This window comes from Schistocerca cancellata, chromosome 8, assembly GCF_023864275.1.
Source record: "Schistocerca cancellata isolate TAMUIC-IGC-003103 chromosome 8, iqSchCanc2.1, whole genome shotgun sequence".
In the NCBI taxonomy this organism is placed as follows: domain Eukaryota; kingdom Metazoa; phylum Arthropoda; class Insecta; order Orthoptera; family Acrididae; genus Schistocerca; species Schistocerca cancellata.
The window spans coordinates 345,195,870-345,216,332 of record NC_064633.1 but is presented as its reverse complement, the minus strand read 5'-3'; the positions used below and the strand labels follow the sequence as shown (position 1 = coordinate 345,216,332).

General features: G+C 44.2%; 1 protein-coding gene across 1 annotated transcript in view; it reads left to right on the top strand.

Moving 5' to 3' along the window:
* LOC126095564 (nose resistant to fluoxetine protein 6-like) overlaps positions 1–20,463 on the top strand; it is a 586,153-nt gene that overhangs the window by 455,871 nt on the left and 109,819 nt on the right. The gene's annotated exons all lie outside the window — the stretch shown is intronic.

The following is a 20,463-nucleotide window of genomic DNA, read 5'->3' as shown; positions in this document are numbered from 1 at the left end:
ACGCTGTAGACTTCCGATAGACAATGAAATCGCGGATACCTTTACTGTTAGTGACTTCCATATTTAGGAATTTACTCCTGGACCACTGCTCTAGTTCTACTGTGAATTTAATATTTGAATATCAACCGTTCAGTTACGACAGCATAGTGTTTATTTCTCTTCTGTTTCCGTCGTCTTTACGTAACTGAAACTATATAAGCTAATAGAGTCTAGAGCGGAGGGAAAATTCCGATGTCAAGTAAACAAACCGGCAGTGCACCACGAACTGGCCCTGCTGCCTGAACAAGGCCAAGGAAAGAACGCGCCAGTTACTCACCCAACTAGAATACGCTATTGCAGGTATTCCAATAGATCACGTAACAAGGAAAGCGAAACAGGATTCAAGCTAACTTCAGAGACAAGTCCTGATCAAACCGTGCTGCAAAGCTATCGACAGTGTCTTAATATTATTTCGACCATCGATCAACAATCACAGATATTAACGAAACTTAAAGACAAAGACTAGCCACATATTGCAGTGTAAATCGAGACCAATGTGATCAAACAGAAGCATCAAAAATTTGAAAAAGGTAATATTGTAGCAAACGGAAGTAGAGACACAGGATCTTGGAACAAGAGAACAATGCACTAGAAAGTGTCGGCAGTTAATAGTTAAAATATTGGTTAAGAAGGAAAGTCAGTGAGTGAAATCGAAATATCAGAACATTTGATAGAAGTAGAGCGCATAGAAATGCTGTAGGCACTCCCCAAAGTTCGTGGATCACATGCCACTATGATCAGAAAGCACTTGAGATTAAATTAGCTTAATTATGTAGGACCTCAAAATATCCATCATAAATATCAACAGTGTAAAAACAGAGGTAATAATTCTATGGGCCGGCCGGAGAGGCCGAGCGGTTCTAGGCGCTACAGTCTGGAGCCGCGCGACCGCTGCGGTCGCAGGTTCGAATCCTGCCAAGGGCATGGATGTGTGTGATGTCCTTAGGTTAGTTAGGTTTAACTAGTTCTAAGTTCTAGGGGACTGATGACCTCAGAAGTTAAGTCCCATAGTGCTCAGAGCCATTTGACCCATTTTTTTAATTCTATGGTTAAAAGGTTACCTTTACGCTGGCGATGTGGATATAGTTTTCCTACAATAATTACTAATATCCAACAAAACCTTTATAACTGGCTGTAAGACAGTTCTTAATACTGATGGTGAAAGTGACAGGTCGATAGCACATAAAACAAAGCTCTCTTGGAAAACAGGAGAGAAATTAGTTAACATTTACGCTCCTCTTGCGAGCTGCGGACGACGGAAAACAAACATTTCCTTTGAGGAAACTATGGTCTCACTCCTCACGCATACATACGACAGTCATTGGTGGAAATTTTAACACAGTGTTAGATGGCGAAGATCAAGCAACGAAATTCAGATACTGCGACAAATTTCTTGTGTTAAAATAAAGTAGGACTGAACCCGACTCATGGCTACATATACGATCACATGTTCTGGGTCTGATGTATGTTCCAAGAGTTTCGGCCAGCAGAATCAGTAAGCAGGTCTCATCGCAACTGTACATCTGTCTGACCCCAATGTCCGCCACATCACAATCAAGCTCCTCCAACATGAAACCTTTTTTACGTCGTACTGTGAAGCAGTTTAATATCTACCACTTTAGTGGCTCTACACTCGGGCTCGAAGCAGAAAACACCTGAACTATATGTCTCCAGAAGAAAACTAAAATCCCAGACCTGGATCTATTGTGAGCCGAATACACAAAACCACGCATTAAAACTGCATTATCGACTATGCGGAAAGCAAAGCCTCCCTTGAGAAACGGACACAGGAATATTACTTCTCCTAATTAAAAGACTTGTGTAAGGAACCTTCAGGTTTATTCAATAACATTCCCGAAGCTATACAGGTCATGGCCCACATAACTGCCGCAACGTGAAGAATCTTGAAAGACAGTCAAATTCGTGCCCTGAACGATACAGATATTGACCATGAAACGGCGTCGGATTCTAACATCTCCGGAGAAATGAAATGTGCATGGCGAAAACTGATACGCACAGAGTGGAACCATACACAGTGCACAAATAGAAATCAGGCGGAAAGCTCAGAAATGAGAATCAGAGTAAGTACTCAAGGTACCTGTTAATATCAAATTGAAACGTTTATAACTCCGGGGGTAACGACGAGATATGAAGCCATCACTTAGACTCCCCTAACAAAACAGCAAGCACAGCTGCACTATCAGTCGAACTACACACATACTTTGCGACCTTTATTGGTACAAAGTTAGCCTACAATGAGATACTTCATCAAACTGGCTTCCATCCTTTCCCACGGAAGGATTAACTGTCTTCATTCCAAAAACAGGCGGAAGTAAGATCCAAAAATGTCATCCTTGATGCAGATTAAAAAATCATCAGGCCTTACCTAGCTGAGGTTATACAGGAGGCTACTTAAAAAACAAATAATGCCACAACGCAGAGACATTGCTTACCTAGTTTAGATTTGTCAACGAAATTTGGCCTTTTCATTTCCAGACTTCGGTAATTAACCATGAAATTCTAATGAGAATAATGCTGAAAACTGGATTTATCAATATCGTGCGTGGCTATATTACAGGAACCCGTTCTCATCTAAAGATTAATAAACAATTCCAAACAGCTATCTGTTCAGAGGGTTGTCCTTTGTCCAAGATCTTGTATGCGCTTGCCGTGGAGCCCTTACTACGAATCCTCCATGCTAACTTGAATGGTTTATAAGTCCTCAATAACAAAAAGGCGCGTCATGCATACACGGATGACACAAGTTAATCAGTCAGTCAAGAGGATCTGAGAATCGGCAAAAGAATAATTCCCAATTTTTCCACCGTTGGCGGCGCCAGGTTTAATGAACTCAGACTGCAAATAGTACCGCTCGGAATCAGAAACAACAAGCAAATCTGCTGGCCCCAAATGACAGAAACAAGAACTCAGCTGGCCTGATTATCACTGTCAACCCAGCTATCAAGCCTAAACTAAACTGTACGTAGAAGCTAAATACTTGTGCGGCAACCAAATCCCAGTTGATGAGGCACCTAAAATGGGTACAGAAGCCCCCATACATTAACAGCTATGTGCTTATTCAAGCCTACAACATAGCAGCAGTTCTATCAATCCCGAGACATCGCCACTAGAGAACTTGCGGCCGCGTGTTAGATCATATGGAAAGGTAATACCCCGTTCAAATTACAACGCTTACCCTGCAGAAAAGCGATTAGAATATCAAGACCCCATACTACCAATGTATGGGGATTTTTGCTAACAGACTCATAAGAATTTTAAAAATAATCAGCAAATGTTAAGCAAGAATATACTCACCTCCTTGGCATCGAAAGACAGATCTTCTGTCAATGTCGCACATGTAAACGTCAATCTGTAGTGTGTTAGAACCTTTTATGTGGTATACGGTCGTATCCAACATAACTTGCCATCTTATAGGGCAGCAAATCTTTACTCTAAACTAGTTGAAAGTAAAGTATTCCGCGATCCTCAATAGAATATAAACGTCATTCACAAGTAGGGGAAAACATTTGGAAAAACATATACAAAATCCACTCGTCAACGGTCAGGCCAGATCCACCTGGTGCGGAAAAACCAGAAGGTTCCAAGCGGAGAGAATGCCTACGAAACTGGCTTACGTCTGACACCTTTCTGCACACACTGCAACGTCTTAGACACTTCAGTTGATAACAACGGCTGTAAGGAACAGCATATGGCTTGGGAAGAGACTAGGAAGAAGACGGCCCACATCAATGGAACGACTGATGCTTACACAACCACCCAACAGATATTTTAAAGATAGTGCCCATTCATGGCTTTCAAAGTATTTTGCACACTATGCTCTCAGCTACAAAATTCCATGCTTAAGACCTTGAAGGTCGGAGACAATCATTTCCAAAATTAAAGGCATCGAAAATATAAAAGAAATCAAAGTGTCCTACTCGTGGCACCATCAAATGAGGAACTTAATGCATAATCCAGTGGCTCTTAGCTAAGGAACATAGCTTGGTAGCCGGAACACTTGTAGCATCATTTCAGTTGTCAAAGCAGAAGATAAGTTTACGAAAAGAAATTTTAAAAATTTGTAAATCCTACTTTCCAAGACTATACAGGGTTATTACAAATGATTGAAGCGATTTCACAGCTCTGCAATAACTTTATTATTTGAGATATTTTCGCAATGCTTTGCACACACATACAAAAACTCAAAGTTTTTTTAGGCATTCACAAATGTTCGATATGTGCCCCTTTAGTGATTCGGCAGACATCAAGCCGATAATCAAGTTCCTCCCACACTCGGCGCAGCATGTCCCCATCAATGAGTTCGAAAGCATCGTTGATGCGAGCTCGCAGTTCTGGCACGTTCCTTGGTAGAGGAGGTTTAAACACTGAATCTTTCACATAACCCCACAGAAAGAAATCGCATGGGGTTAAGTCGGGAGAGCGTGGATGCCATGACATGAATTGCTGATCATGATCTCCATCACGACCGATCCATAGGTTTTCCAATCTCCTGTTTAAGAAATGCCGAACATCATGATGGAAGTGCGGTGGAGCACCATCCTGTTGAAAGATCAAGTCGGCGCTGTCGCTCTCCAGTTGTAGCATGAGCCAATTTTCCAGCATGTCCAGATACACGTGTCCTGTAACGTTTTTTTCGCAGAAGAAAAAGGAACCGTAAACTTTAAACAGTGAGATTGCACAAAACACGTTAACTTTTGGTGAATTGCGAATTTGCTGCACGAATGCGTGAGGATTCTCTACCGCCCAGATTCGCACATTGTGTCTGTTCACTTCACCATTAAGAAAAAATGTTGCTTCATCACTGAAAACAAGTTTCGCACTGAACGCATCCTCTTCCATGAGCTGTTGCAACCGCGCCGAAAATTCAAAGCGTTTGACTTTGTCATCGGGTGTCAGGGCTTGTAGCAATTGTAAACGGTAAGGCTTCTGCTTTAGCCTTTTCCGTAAGATTTTCCAAACCGTCGGCTGTGGTACGTTTAGCTCCTTGCTTGCTTTATTCGTCGACATCCGCGGGCTACGCGTGAAACTTGCCCGCACGCGTTCAACCGTTTCTTCGCTCACTGCAGGCCGACCCGTTGATTTCCCCTTACAGAGGCATCCAGAAGCTTTAAACTGCGCATACCATCGCCGAATGGAGTTAGCAGTTGGTGGATCTTTGTTGAACTTCGTCCTGAAGTGTCGTTGCACTGTTATGACTGACTGATGAGAGTGCATTTCAAGCACGACATACGCTTTCTCGGCTCCTGTCGCCATTTTGTCTCACTGCGCTCTCGAGCGTTCTGGCGGCAGAAACCTGAAGTGCGGCTTCAGCCGAACAAAACTTTATGAGTTTTTCTACGTATCTGTAGTGTGTCGTGACCATATGTCAATGAATGGAGCTACAGTGAATTTATGAAATCGCTTCAATCATTTGTGATAGCCCTGTACTTTTATTGTTAAGTTGAAGATAATGAAAAATTACTTTATTTTTCCCTGGAAAGTATGCCAAATTAAGAATTACTAAGTTTTCTATTCTCTCTTTCTTTCCAATATTCATTTTTTCAAAAATCATTAGGTGGTGGTAAAAGCCTTACTTTTGGATACAAAAGACGAAATTTATGACCAAAGAGCCAACACCGACGAAGACGATTATGATGAGCGTAGGGATGGGCGAAAGGGAATGGATGGATGTTTGAGAAAAAAATTGTTAAGGCAGCTGCTCACGATACGTATTAAATCTGGCACCGAGCCCCACTTATGTTCATTAAATTTCAGTTGTCCGATAAATACAACCAACTTCATTTTAAAGTCAATTTTGTCCGTGGTATAACAATTTTCTACTCGCATTTACTTTCTTCTGGAAGAAGGCGTCCAGGACAAACATGTACTTCTCGACAAATTGTAATGATGTATGACCTTTCTAATTTCTGGTATCACATACAAAGTTTTCCGTTGAAGAATATTTTTTTTATTTCAGTGCTGGCCCCCGTTACGGTCTTGCCTTCACGTTTCAGTTTCTGTTATCCTAGGGTTATTTCTATGGAATATTTCTCTCTAATTTTTCAAACAAATCTTGCTACTCAACCTGAGGCTCATCCAATATTTAGAATATCGCTTTTATCCTCCTTGTTTACAATAAGACCTACACCCAAATTTCTGTCATTCTTTGATAATAAAAGAAATGTTTGTAGTGATTTTAATTTTCGGCATACTTCTGATGATTACGTTATAACCCATTTTACCTTGTTTAACCCTTCTTCCAAGTCCATAAACCTATCTTCGTTTGCTAAAGTAGTTTAATTTAGTCTAAATAAAAATTCGAAGAAGCAGTTGGCTTTCTAAAGTCCATGTTATTATGTGTGCACCCCACTTTCGACTAGCAAGGAGCGGATGCAGAAGTAGCTTGGAGTGACAAATGGCATGAAACTGTTCCCTGGGTTCCGTCAGTCCACTACTTTCAGTGTTCTGTTACAGAATGTTGTGAAAACTGTAAATGTAGATCGATGTAGATGGAGAGGAAAAGAGGCTCCGTTAAAGCGGAGTCGAAACTCGTTGATCGGTTCAGTTGTGTCCTCCTAAACCAAGGCTTTGTAGGAATTCGGGGTTTTAACACCGCATAACAACTACCCTTCGTTTGTTGGGACACATTCCACGTGTTTTGCCATCGAAGTTTTCCGTGGGTCTTGATCTCACGTGAGTAGATGCCACCTGCTTCGATAATACATCAACTCCCTCAATATGGAGGATGTCAACGTGCGAATGCACGCACAGCAAATGGACTGTCTGCCACCTGCATTGACTGAGAATGTGTTCTAGAATCACATCCAATATACACTGAAGAGTCAAAGAAATTGGTACACCTGTCTTATATAGTGTAGGGTCCCGGAGAGCACGCAGAAGTGCTGCAACACGGCGTGGCATGGACTCGACTAATGTCTGAAATAGTGCTGCAGGGAACTGACACCATGAATCCTGCAGGGCTGTCCATAAATCCGTAAGAGTACGAGGGGCTCGAGGTTTCTTCTGAACAGCGCGTTGCAAGACATCCCTGATATGCTCAATAATGTTCACGTCTGGGGAGTTTGGTGGCCAGCGGAAGTGCTAAAACTCAGAAGAGTGTTCCTGGAGCCAGACAGTAGCAATTCTGGGCGTGTGTGGTGTCACATTGTCCTGCTGGAATTGCCCAGGTCCCTCGAAATGCACAAGGGACATGAATGAATGCACGTGATCAGACAACATGCTTATGTACGTGTCACCTGTCAGAGTCGTATCTAGACTATCAGGGGTCCCATATCATTTCAACTGCACATGTACCACACCATTACAGAGCCTACACCACTTGAACAGTCCCCCGCTGATATGCTGGTTCCTTTGATTCATGAGGTTGTCTCTATACCCGTACACGTCCATCCGGTCGATACAATCTGAAACGAGATTCGTCCGACCAGGCAATATATTTCCAGTCATTAGCAGTCCAATGTCGGTGTTGACGGGACCAGGCGAGGCGTAAACCTTTGTGTCGTGCTGTCATCAAAGATACACGAGTGGGACTTCGGCTCCGAAAGCCCATATCAATGATGTCTCGTTGAATGGTTGGTACGCTGACACTTGTTGATGGCCCAGCATTAAAATCTGCAGCAATTTACGGAAGGGTTGCACTTCTGTCACGCTGAACGTTTCTCTTTAGTCGTCGTTGGTCCCGCTTGCAGGACCTTTTTCCGGCAATAGCGATGCCGGAGATTTCATGTTTTACCGGTTTCCTAATATTCACGGTACACTCGTGAAAAGGTCGTACGGGGAAATCCGCATTTCATCGCTACGTCGGAGATGCTGTGTATCATCACTCGTGCGCCGATTATAACACCACGTTCAGACTCACTTATATCTTGATAACCTGCCATTGTAGCAGCAGTAACCGATTTGACAACTGCGCCAGACACTTGTCTTATGCAGGCATTGTCAACCGCAGCGCCGTATTCTGCCTGTTTACAAATCTCTGTATTTGAATACGCATGCCTATACCAATTTCTTTGGCGCCTCAGTGTGTAACGGCTGGTTGATTTATTCTGTCTCCGATGTTGATGATTTAAAGACTCTCTGGGAGTTACACACTTTTAATAGCTCTGAGAAAGGAATTGAAGATATAAGGGTCGTTGAAGAAGCTTCCTTTTGGGAGCACTGCTGCAGCGCATATGCAACCCTGCGAGATTCCAAGCAGGTATACATGCAATCATAGGGCGAAACGTCTGGGAAAAATGCGACCCAGAACTCGACTGGGAGACACTCGAGCACCCGCCCTGAAGTCTTGCCCTCTCTCCATGTGATTATCACGCCTTCGGTCCCTTAAAAAGTCCTTGGTCGGTCGGTGAGCCCTACCGGACGAGGATGTGCATCAGGCAGTTAAGGACTTCTTCACGCAGCAGAACACATTGTTTTACCAAACGGGTATCTTCAACCTAGTGCATTGGTTGGATGATTACCTGCAATGCTTATAGAGATTATGCCTGATTTTTATACCGATTCTGGATTGTACAGCCTTTGAACGAAAACTTTTTGCTGGCCCGTTATACAATGTTAAGTGCTTCCGGAAGTGCCAATATCTCCACCGTAAAGTAGAAATGTTTTTGGGCATTTGAAGGCTCACCGTGTTGGCATCTGAGAGCACAGTAAAGCTCATCCAATACACTCTTCTTGTGGAATTATGGATCTATCGGTGTACATATAGATATAGCCAGATCAATGAAACGATTGAAGCTGAATTTTACATCAACACCATCCGATCTGTTCGAATTAAATAAAAGACTGGAATTTGCTGCAGCTGAGTGTTGCCAAGGTTGTATTCAAATAAAGGCAAATGCGAAGAACATAGAGTAGAACATATGATAGGAGACTAAGCGTCAAAACTAGAAATTTGTTTCTTCTGTACGAAGCGGTCAGTAATCGGTATATGCAGTCTCAACTTCTGTAGATTGAACTGTCCACGAAGACCATGCCTTTAATGTAAAATTTATCCGACAACATTTGGCTTGTAATGTTTATGGGCAGATTCCATGCCTTCACTGGAAGGGCATTTCCGGTCGTCGAACGCTTGGCTGAAAGACAGGTACGAACGGCTTTGCATTGCAGACTATCTAATTAGGAGAGATGAAACTTAGGTGCATTGAGATAGAGTAGACAACCATAATCGAATAATCCATCAATATACAGTCGTCTCTCCATCCTACGGACGAGTGAGTGAAACACCTTTACACCTCCTCCACATTCAGTAACAGTAGATCTAAGGTGAGGCGCCCAGCTTCGCCGAGAGTCGAATATCAATACCAGGAATCAAGCATAAGATTTTATCTGGGAAATGTACTTTACACACGTGGCGTAATCCTCAATGCGAGCAGCTGTCGATTTGTAAAAAGGGCCGATCACAGAGTTCTCAAACGAAATCTCCAACTCGTTAGTAGACAGCCATTCATCAATGTGAGCTGTGGTAGTGAGTAATGCCTATTTCACCTGAACATATGAGGTGGAAGTAGAATAAACATATACATCGTCTGCATACCGCAATATTTTAGTGGATGGAACGATTGTGCATTCTGAGAATTCTTCCGGGTTCTATGGCCGTGGTCCATGGAACTCTTCAATCCCTGACGTTTCGTCCAAGGCTACGTTGAACATCTTCGGAGGTTGTGCTGAGTCTTGCCGACTGACGAGTCGGACCTCGAAGAACGGCCTAAGTACCGTGGAAAGTGGGCGTGGCCTGTATTTCACGCGACAGCAGATATAAACCTTGTCAAAGATTTTTTTTTTTTTAACTATCGGTCATAGTACGTCAAAGATAAAAACTTCTCATTGATTCTGTAGCGCCACAGTACAAGTATCACTGAGTTTCATAGCTTCTTCTTTTCTATTAAAATTTATCTTTGGCTAGGTTTATCTCTACTACCACGTGAAATCCAGACCACGCCCACTTTCCACGGTATTTAGGTCGCTCTTCGGCGTCCGACTCGTCAGTCGGCAAGACTCAGCACCACCAGGAGCACCTCCGAAGATGTCCAACGTAGCCTTGGACGAAACGTCAGGGATTGAAGAGTTTCATGGACCACGGCCATACAACCCGGGAGAATTCTCAGCAACTGAAACATCCGGTCGTGAAATCCTTCACTGTATGATTGTGCATTCTAATCATGAGCGTACAAAGTATACAAGAGGGGGTTGAAACTGCACCCTTTGGCAAGCCCTGGGAGATAAGAAAATGTCCAAGCATGTTGCCTTTGTCGTAGACAGTTCTTTGAGCGACCATGATATTGGTACCGCAAATCATTCCTGAAGAAATTCCGACTCCCACCAGCTTGTCGAGAGAATCGATATATGAAAGTGATCATAAGCTCCCTTAGCTCCAACAAAAGCTGCGACGACTGTTCATTTCGTGTGAAAGGCTGACGTGATACCCGTAGCAAATGAACACAGATTTTCCATTGTCTCTTTGCCTTTTCTGAATACGTATTAACTCCTATTTTTAATCCACCATTCCAGTCTCCATTTTACCATCCGCTCCAGCATTTTTGTAACACATGACGCCAATGCAATAGGTCGATAGAAGCCTTATTTGGACCTTTCCCACTTTGCAGAATTGGGATTATGTTGTCATGAGGTCTTGTTGCATCTAATATTGATTGAAAATACACCAGAGAAAATCTTTCGCTCGCCAGGGCAGGTTCACAGGCGTAGAGTAATGAATAAAATCAATACCAGAACAGCTATTACTCGACAACTGAATAGCTTCATTGAGCTCTTCTTTAGAGAAAGGACGAAACGGGAAATGGTGTTGGTCATCTTCAACAGGAGACGGGTGAGTATATAGGAGTGGGACCGTGGGAGTAGCGACCGGATGATGAATTCCTAAAACCAGGCAGTGGTAGTAGGAAGAGGGAAATGCAATCTGCAAAAGCCTTTGTCTTATACCAAATGCTTGTCGTACTGTTTGCCTGATTGAGTGAAGAGAAAAATTTGATCCCATTGTCCTTTCTCATTTTTTTTTCTTTTCCAGGAATGTGTTAATAGCCGCATTTACTCTTCGCACTTCCAAGAAGTTATCCAAGGTAGAAGACTGGCGATAGGTTTTCAGAGCAAGTCTGCGTTTTGCAACTTCTCGAGAGCATTCGGCATTTCCCCAAGGAAGGAACCTCTTCGTACGAAGCAAATTGACGACCACGAATGTCTCTTCAAGGCTGCAAAAATACGAAAATTGCATGGGGAGAAATCGAGACAATATGGGATGTGTGTAAAGGCTTCCCCTCGAAACTTCTGCTGCATAATCGAGCAGCACGTTTCAAAACAGGTCCATTTAGTGAGTATGAAATCGTCAGAGAGGTGCTCGGCCAACTCCAATGGCAGACTCTACAAGATAGCGGTATAGTGTAGCCTACTGCCAAAAATTCCGAGAGCGTACGGTCCTAGAAGAGTCAACCAATACATTGCTTCCTCCTAGGTTACCTCGCGCAAAGACCCTGAAGATAAAACTGGAGAGATTCGAGCCCCCGCGAAGGCTCACCAGGATTCGTTCTTCCCGCGAACCATACTGCACTCACGGATTGCACGGCCCCTCCCGCCGGAGGTTCGAGTCCTCCATCAGGCATGTGTGTGTGTGTTGCTCTTAGCATAAGTTAGTTTAAGTTATTTTAAGTAGGGCCGTGCGGTCTAACGCACGGGCGGGAAGGAGCGCCGGTCCCCGGCAGGAATCCGCCCGGCGGATTTGTGTCGAGGTCCGGTGAACCGGCCAGTCTGTGGATGGCTTTTAGGCGGTTTTCCATCTGTCTCGGCAAATGCGGGCTGGTTCCCTTTATTCTGCCTCAGCTACACTATGTCGGCGATTGCTGCGCAAACAAGTTCTCCACCTACGCGTACACAACCATTACTCTACCACGCAAACATAGGGGTTACACTCGTCTGGTGTGAGACATTCCCGGGGGGGGGGGGGGGGGGGCACCGGTGGCCGAAGCGCCTGCACAGTAATCCTGGGTTCGGTGTGGGGCGGCAGAGGGGTGAAGTGGAATGCGGTAGTCGTCGTGGGGTTGCGGACCACTGCGGCTGCGGCGGGGACGGAGCCTCTCCGTCGTTTCTAGGTCCCCGGTTAACATAACATAGTTTAAGTACTGTGTAGGTCTAGGGACCGATGACCTCAGCAACTTGGTCATTAGCAATTCACACACATTTGGACATTTTTTTAACCATACGCGACTGGAACAGGAAAACTGGAAAGTGACACAAAGTACCCTCCGCAAACAGCGTAAAATGGCTCGCGAAATAAAGATGTTAATGTAGATGTAATAAATAATTTATTTTTTCATCCTCTCCATCCGGTTGGTCCCCAGCTCGTGCTCTCGCGGTAGCGTTCTCGCTTCCCGAGAACGCGGTCCCGGGTTCGATTCCCGGAGGGGCCAGTGATTTTCACCTGCCTCGAGATGACTGCGCGTTGTTGTGTCGTCTTCATCATCATCATTCATTCCCATTACTCGCATTCGGGAGGGCGACGGTTCAATCCCGCGTCCGGCCATCCTGATTTAGGTTTTCCGTGATTTCCCTAAATCACTCCAGGCAAATGCCGGGATGGTTCCTCTGAAAGGGCACGGCCGACTTCCTTCTCCATCCTTCCCTCATACAATGAGACCGATGACCTCGCTGTCTGGTCTCCTTCCCCAAAACAACCCAACCCAACCCAAACCCCATCCCCATTACGGTCGGTGGAAGGCAATGGCAACCCACCTCCATTAGGACCTTACCTAGTACGGCGGTGCGGGTCTCCCACATCGTTCCCCTACGCTGTGTCAAGAAGCATGTGTCTTCATTTCCATTTCTATCCTTTTGATTTAACAGCCCCGTAAATAAAATAAGAATATTACATATGTGACTTATAGTATGCCATAAACAGACAAAGGTAGACCCACTGATTATCGAGATGCAAACACTTAGGACATGCAAGCCATGCACTGAGGCGTTGTCACATCACATTTTAATGGAGGACTAATGAAGTGAATGGACCACTTTTTTTTTCGTATGAAGTTCGTCCGCTGTGTCTCCTGCGGTTCTACTTCTTCTATGTTCTGTCGATGTATAGCAACCTTTATTTATTCACTTGAAAGGGTTTTCGACAAGGTCGTTTCACCTCTTACAGTGTTGTAATTATTTATGGTAGTTAAATATTCCGTATTTAGAGCCGGCAGGTTAGCCGAGAGCGCTAATGCGCTGCTCCCTGGACTCGGGTAGGCGCACTGGCCCCGGATCGAATCCCCGGCGGATTAACGACGATGGCCAGTGTGCCAGCCAGTCTGGATGTGGTTTTCCACATCCCATAACGTGAATACCAGGCTGGTCCCCATGTCCCGCCTCAGTTACACGACTCGAAGACATTTGAACACGTTTGCACTATTCCATGGCTTAAACCAGACGCAGACAGCTGGGGTACACTCGTTCCATCCCAGGACGGTTCGGGGTGGCGACAGGAAGGGCATCTGGCCTCCCCTTAACCATGCCGACCCTGCGCAACATGTGGGACATATGCACTAGCAAAAGAAAAGAAGAAGAAATGTTCTGTATTTAATTAAAAGTTAGTATGAATAACATTAATTCAGTTTTAGAGACCAAGGTACCTTAAAGTAGTTTTTGCTTGGGGGAAGGTTGTGCCTACATCCCTGACCTGTCATATGTGGGCTTTTCGTCGTGTATTTTGTCGTCTAACTGCCGCGACAGTTCTTTGATAAGGCCACATAAGGTCTCAATGTTTACGTGCTGATGGATGTCGACGTTTTTTGATAACCAGGATATGTTTACAATCCATTGTAGGACTTCGTTTTGGACGACGTGTATCTTCCGCAGTTGGTGGTACTCGCTGGCGAGGTTCCAAGAGGAGCTACGACAGAGAATTACTGTTAGGATTGTGGCCTTATACAGTCGTACTTTCGTGCTCGTTCCCACTTCGTGACCTAGGAATAAGGGCAGTAGCATCTTCGTCATGCAAATGATCCGTCGTCTTTTGTACTGGACATGGTCGTTATAAGTAAATGTTGTGTCGTAAGTCCCTCTCTGATATTTCATAGGTTTTGGTCATGTGACTGCCGTTCACGCGTCTCTTTGAGCTAAAATAAACCAGTAGTGCACTCCTGGGATTTTAGTTGCAATTTGTTCTTCCTGCACCATCCTTCTATTGCCACGAGCTGAGATTTTTTTTTTTTTTTTTTTTTGTTTGAACGTTATTCCCGGTGTGGGTACATCCACTTGTGAGAAAGGCCATTTCACGTCCAAATTGTGCAAACATCACATTGTCCAGGGTCGGAATGTCATTCACGTACAATGCCTGATACAAAAGTGGAGCAAGCAGAAGAAATGATCGGATGCCAATCTAACTTCGACATGTACCAACACCGACTCAAAGGAAGGCCTCGGCGCTTGTTGGTGACGTCACGTCAGCTAGGCACGGCGAACGCCAGGTCTGTTGCATGCAGAAACGCCTGGGCGTGCTTATCACTATAAATTTCTTATTTTTGGACAAAATGTTTGGTATTGTTTTGGATTCTGCAGTTTTATATAGAGGAAAGATTTTCTTACTATCGTAAAGCTACAAAAGATGATCATAATTCTGTGTTACTGAATCCTGTCGAAACAAAAGTAGATCAATATGAGAAGACGCTTTGCCCCATTGCAAGCTCCGGAAATTTTACATTCAAGTAACTATATTTACTTGATCCATTTTGTTATCGAAACTTACCCCATCCCCCTTACGATGAACTCGTTTCTTTTATTTATTTATTTATTTTAGTTTGACATCGTCACTGGAAATGTGAACTAATTTACATGTGTAAATGTCCAACTGTTGCCAGTCATTATATTACAGTCGTTTTCAACGAAAGGATTTCTAAACAGGAAACAAAATAGCTTCATACATCGAAAATACTGCTGAGCTTAAACTTTTTTAAACATGCACATTAGAAAAGATAAATATTTCCCTCTTGCCACTGAAAGGGGAAACTTAATAAGATAAAAAAAAAATTATTTGATAAAACAAGTATCTCTCTTTTGCCTCTTCTTCTGTCCACAAGCCCCTCCCCCAACGTGTACAATCGCAAGATATTTCATTAACATTCAGTGCTCCTCACCCCATAGTCAACCAAGATACCTAAAGAAGAGCACCAATATGTTCACAGTTTCTTGTAAAAGCAACCCAGTACAAACGTAACTTCCTCAGATTTACAAATAAGGTAAAGAAGCACCAATTCTGCTGCTGCTGGACCATGAAGTTGTTTTTGTATGTCAGTCCTTAAAACAGGTGGAAATTTAAGTTCAGGAGTACACTATTTGTTAAGAAGTGTAATGAATTGCACAATTAACTGATTGCAGAAATCTCTCAGAACAATGTGTGTCGGTCAACTACCGCCAATAGTTTCACATTTTCCTGTGTCAGAGAGGGAGACACCACCATTATGAGTATGCCTGCAACAGACCTAGCGTTCGCCGTGCCTAGCTGACGTGACGTCACGAACAAGCGCCGAGGCCTTCCTTTGAGTCGGTGTTGCATGTACACGCCTTCGGCAGGTGTGTAAATGATTATAGTTTCAGTTCTGTGTGACAGCTGGAACGGCCACAGACTGCATTAGTGTTGTTCGTGTTTACTGTTATTGCCAGGTCTGGTAAGGTATATAAGCGGCATGATCAATGTCAGATCAGTGTGAAGGACACAGAGTTTCCATGTGTGAGACAGCATTATCAGTAAGTGACAGAGTTTGGAAAGACCCTCCTTGTAGATCTCCAATTGTCCAGCTGATCTAAGCGTACATATCTCGATATGTGGGGCATTCGGATGTGACAGTTCCCCGATGTTGCACTGCGTGGGAACGCGATGGTAGCCATACTCGTCGTCAAGCTTAAGGTCTAATACGTTTGACTGCCACAAGAGAGGAGAGCCGTATTCTGCACGGAGCAGATCGTAACAACTTCACATCTGCAATGGATTCTCTGCAACATTCTGAATCGTCCCGCACCAATGGGCATAGGCTAACAGCAGCTGGACAATGATATTACCGTCTCATCTACATCTACATCTACACTCCGCAAGCCACCCAACGGTGTGTGGCGGAGGGCACTTTACGTGCCACTGTCATTACCTCCCTTTCCTGTTCCAGTCGCGTATGGTTCGCGGGAAGAACGAGTGTCTGAAAGCCTCCGTGCGCGCTCTAATCTCTCTAATTTTACATTCGTGATCTCCTCGGGAGGTAAATAGGGGGAAGCAATATATTCGATACCTCATCCAGAAACGCACCCTCTCGAAACCTGACGAGCAAGCTACACCGCGATGCAGAGCGCCTCTCTTGCAGAGTCTGCCACTTGAGTTTGTTAAACATCTCCGTAACGCTATCGCGCTTACCAAATAACCCTGTGACGAAACGCGCCGCTCTTCTTTGGATCTTCTCTATCTCCTCCGTCAACCCGATCTGGTACGGATCCCACACTGATGAGCAATACTCAAGTATAGGTCGAACGAGTGTTTTGTAAGCCACCTCCTTTGTTGATGGACTACATTTTCTAAGGACTCTCCCAATTAATCTCAACCTGGTACCCGCCTTACCAACAATTAATTTTATATGATCATTCCACTTCAAATCGTTCCGCACGCATACTCCCAGATATTTTACAGAAGTAACTGCTACCAGTGTTTGTTCCGCTATCATATAATCATACAATAAAGGATCCTTCTTTCTATGTATTCGCAATACATTACATTTGTCTATGTTAACGGTCAGTTGCCACTCCCTGCACCAAGTGCCTATCCGCTGCAGATCTTCCTGCATTTCGCTACAATTTTCTAATGCTGCATCTTCTCTGTATACTACAGCATCATCCGCGAAAAGCCGCATGGAACTTCCGACACTATCTACTAGGTCATTTATATATATTGTGAAAAGCAATGGTCCCATAACACTCCCCTGTGACACGCCAGAGGTTACTTTAACGTCTGTAGACGTATCTCCATTGATAACAACATGCTGTGTTCTGTTTGCTAAAAACTCTTCAATCTAGCCACACAGCTGGTCTGATATTCCGTAGGCTCTTACTTTGTTTATCAGGCGACAGTGCGGAACTGTATCGAACGCCTTCCGGAAGTCAAGAAAAATAGCATCTACCTGGGAGTCTGTATCTAATATTTTCTAGGTCTCATGAACAAATAAAGCGAGTTGGGTCTCACACGATCGCTATTTCCGGAATCCCTGTTGATCCCTACAGAGTAGATTCTGGGTTTCGAAAAACGACATGATACTCATGCGTAGGCTGCCGTCAGTGCCGCATTTGGTTTCGTTTGGGGTGCTGCTGTGACCGGTAAGTAAGGAGCACTGATGACTGGCGTAACAGGTGTTCAGTGGTGGATAGCGGTTCTGCACTACCCCGGACGACCACCGTCCGCAAGTATAGCAGCGACATGCGGAGAGATCCCGTTCTTCCAATGTTGTGGAGAGGCATTATGGTGTTACTCGTGGCATCATGGTGTGGCGAGCCACAGGGTATGGCTCTAGGTCAGGTGTGATAGTGATTCAGGCAACTCTGACGGGACATCAGTACGTCACGGACATCCTGCGTCCTCATGTGCTGGCTTCCACGTGACAGCACTGTCGTGCCATGTTTCAAAACGACAATGCTCGTCGACACATGGCACGTGTCTCCATGAAGTGTTTGTGTGATATTGTGGTACTAACGTGGCCAGTAAAATCTACGGACCTGTCCCTGATAGAATATGTGTGGCATCAGCTCCGATGTCCACTCTGTCACAGTGGCAGTATCCAGGATATCAGGAGCCAGTTACAACAACTGTGGGTCAAGTTGCCTCAGGAGATGATGTAACGGCTTGATGACTTTCTTGCCAAAGGTATCAGTGCATGCGATCAGGTCAGAATGGTGCATCGTCGTTCCGATATGTAGGCTGCCAAGTTCTTTGTAGGTTTGATTAGATTTTGTAATCACTGAAATAACACCAGACCCCCTCTCGGCTCATGAGGTTTTATTTCACTACCTTCCTCCCTTCTAGGTATTCCACATTTTTTTGTCAGACATATTAGATGTTATATACTGCAGGGGATAAGACTTATCCCTCGGGTATGCCTGCAGATAGATCTTTAATGCAGATCTCTGTCCCTCTGTTTTCAACAGGATTTGACCTCGGTGAAGGAATATCGCAGTCAGTTTTACGTAACAATCTGGGCTTGCAGTCCGATGTTGAAGTCCGACGGTAAAACCATATCAAACTTCCTAGCACCTTGAATAGAAGGTTGGTCGAAATGTCTGACAAGGAACCCCTTGAGTGCAAGGTCGCAAAAGGGCAATGATGTTTGCGGCATTCATTGCCCTGCATGTTGTCTACCATCCAATCACAATATTGACTGCAACAGGGGGCGCGACTGGAGGTAGCCAATGGTGAGCACAGCATGAGGCTACGGAGCTTAGTTGAACTGTATAGTCAACGAGTAACTGACAACAGTACTACAGCGCTAGTGGTGTTGATACAAAGCAGAGTAACAGTTGCCGAAGTTGACATTTGGTCAGAAAGGAACATAAGCAATTTCGAAGACTGAAAAGAAGTGGCAGACGAAATAGTAGAGTTTCTGCAAGATGAGTCAGTGTCAGTGTAGTAAGTGGTGTCGTATATGCTCGAGAGGGTGGGCGATGTACATAAGCAATACAATGATGATACGTGCTTAACAAGTGAAAGTGATACTGAAACAGGTGTCGGGCCAAGTAGTTGATCATCCCTGTAGGACAGGGAGCCACAAATCCCATCTACGATGATACGTAGTAAAGGACAATTATTGACCAAGGAACGGGTACTAAACATAATACGTACGTGGAAGGTGATCAGTAGCGTAGTGAAAACACAATTATGAGCAGATTGCTAATAAGTCTACAGCAGTACGACCACGTAGTGCATAAGGAAATCCGCGGATATTCAAGGGAGGACAAGGCACACTTGTTACAAAAACTAGTGTTTGCGCCTTTCGAGCATTTACAGGATGTTCATCTCAGTAACTTACTACGTTATGCACATCAAACTGCATAGATTACAGTGATTTCAAGAGAAGCAATGGATGGTTGCATAACTTCAAACAATGCTACAGAACTGGAAGTTCTAAGATAACTAAATTTGAAGCTAAGCGTCAGCTTGACGATGCACAGCAGAATCGGCCAGAAAATTTGTAGATGAGATAAACAAACTTATCCCACCATTCAATAATGAATTTGTTTTCAGCTGCGACCAATAAGGATTTGAAGAGGATATGCGTATGAAAGAAACCCTGGAAATTACAGGTACGAAGAGAGATGGATCAAGATCTACTAAGAGCAATGCCTTAACGCATTCGTGTACAATTATGCCGACTGTTAATATTGATGTTGAATTGGCTAGAAAGTTGTTTATCGTGCTGCGAGAAGTTGGAGGTGCTCTGTCCCCTAGGAATCTTTCCCGTGTGCGTGATCTTGCAAGGACACGAGGAAATATTTACTTCATAGCAAGCAAGAATGGGAAAAAGGGCTCAAGAGAACTACAACCAGGGCATGAGCAGTGCTTCTGACCAGTAGCTGGTCATAATAACTTACTTTTTCTTGATTCCTGGTCTGCATATAAAAATCATACTCCTTTAGAGCAAATTGTCCCTACTGTAAAGCGTGTGGCATCGCGGTATATACCACCTGGAACCACTGGACAAATTCATTCTCTAAATGTTTGTTTTTGCCGTGCCTATAAAACACATCATCGCAGTATCTGCAGCTACACCGTAAAGGATAGCCAGTTTTACGGTAAGCTCCTGGGCGGATTTTTTCGCATTCGATTCCACGCCATCACGTTCCATCGGTTGTCATCACCCTGTTACACCAAGATGACTCTATAAGCATTCTTTAAGACTGGATACCTAGCTGAACGTTCTGCACGGTTAATAACTCCCCAAGGAGTTCGCTCCGATCTTGATGGTGTGAACCTTTATGATCGCTGTGGCGCGCCATTTTTCATTCGGTGTTTATGGCGCAAGTTTATGGTTTGGTCTGAACATTTCTTGAATGTCCATGATGTCCATTTTCCCTCTGAAGTGTAATACATACATAACATAGCAGGTTGAACTCTACACGTTCCGAATACTCATTTTCTGTCGCCCTCTGATGCACATGGTGAGTGATTAGCAGGTAATGTTTTTCCTGTCATAACTGTTAACACAACACTTAGAAATGAGCCTTGCTATAGACTATACTTGCGACCTCACAGTCAAGGAGTCCTTTGTGAGTCGACAAATGGTTCAAATGACTCTAAGCACTATGGGACTTAACGTATGAGGTCATCAGTCCCCTAGACTTAGTACTACTTAAACCTAGCTAACCTAAGGACATCACACACATCCATGCCCG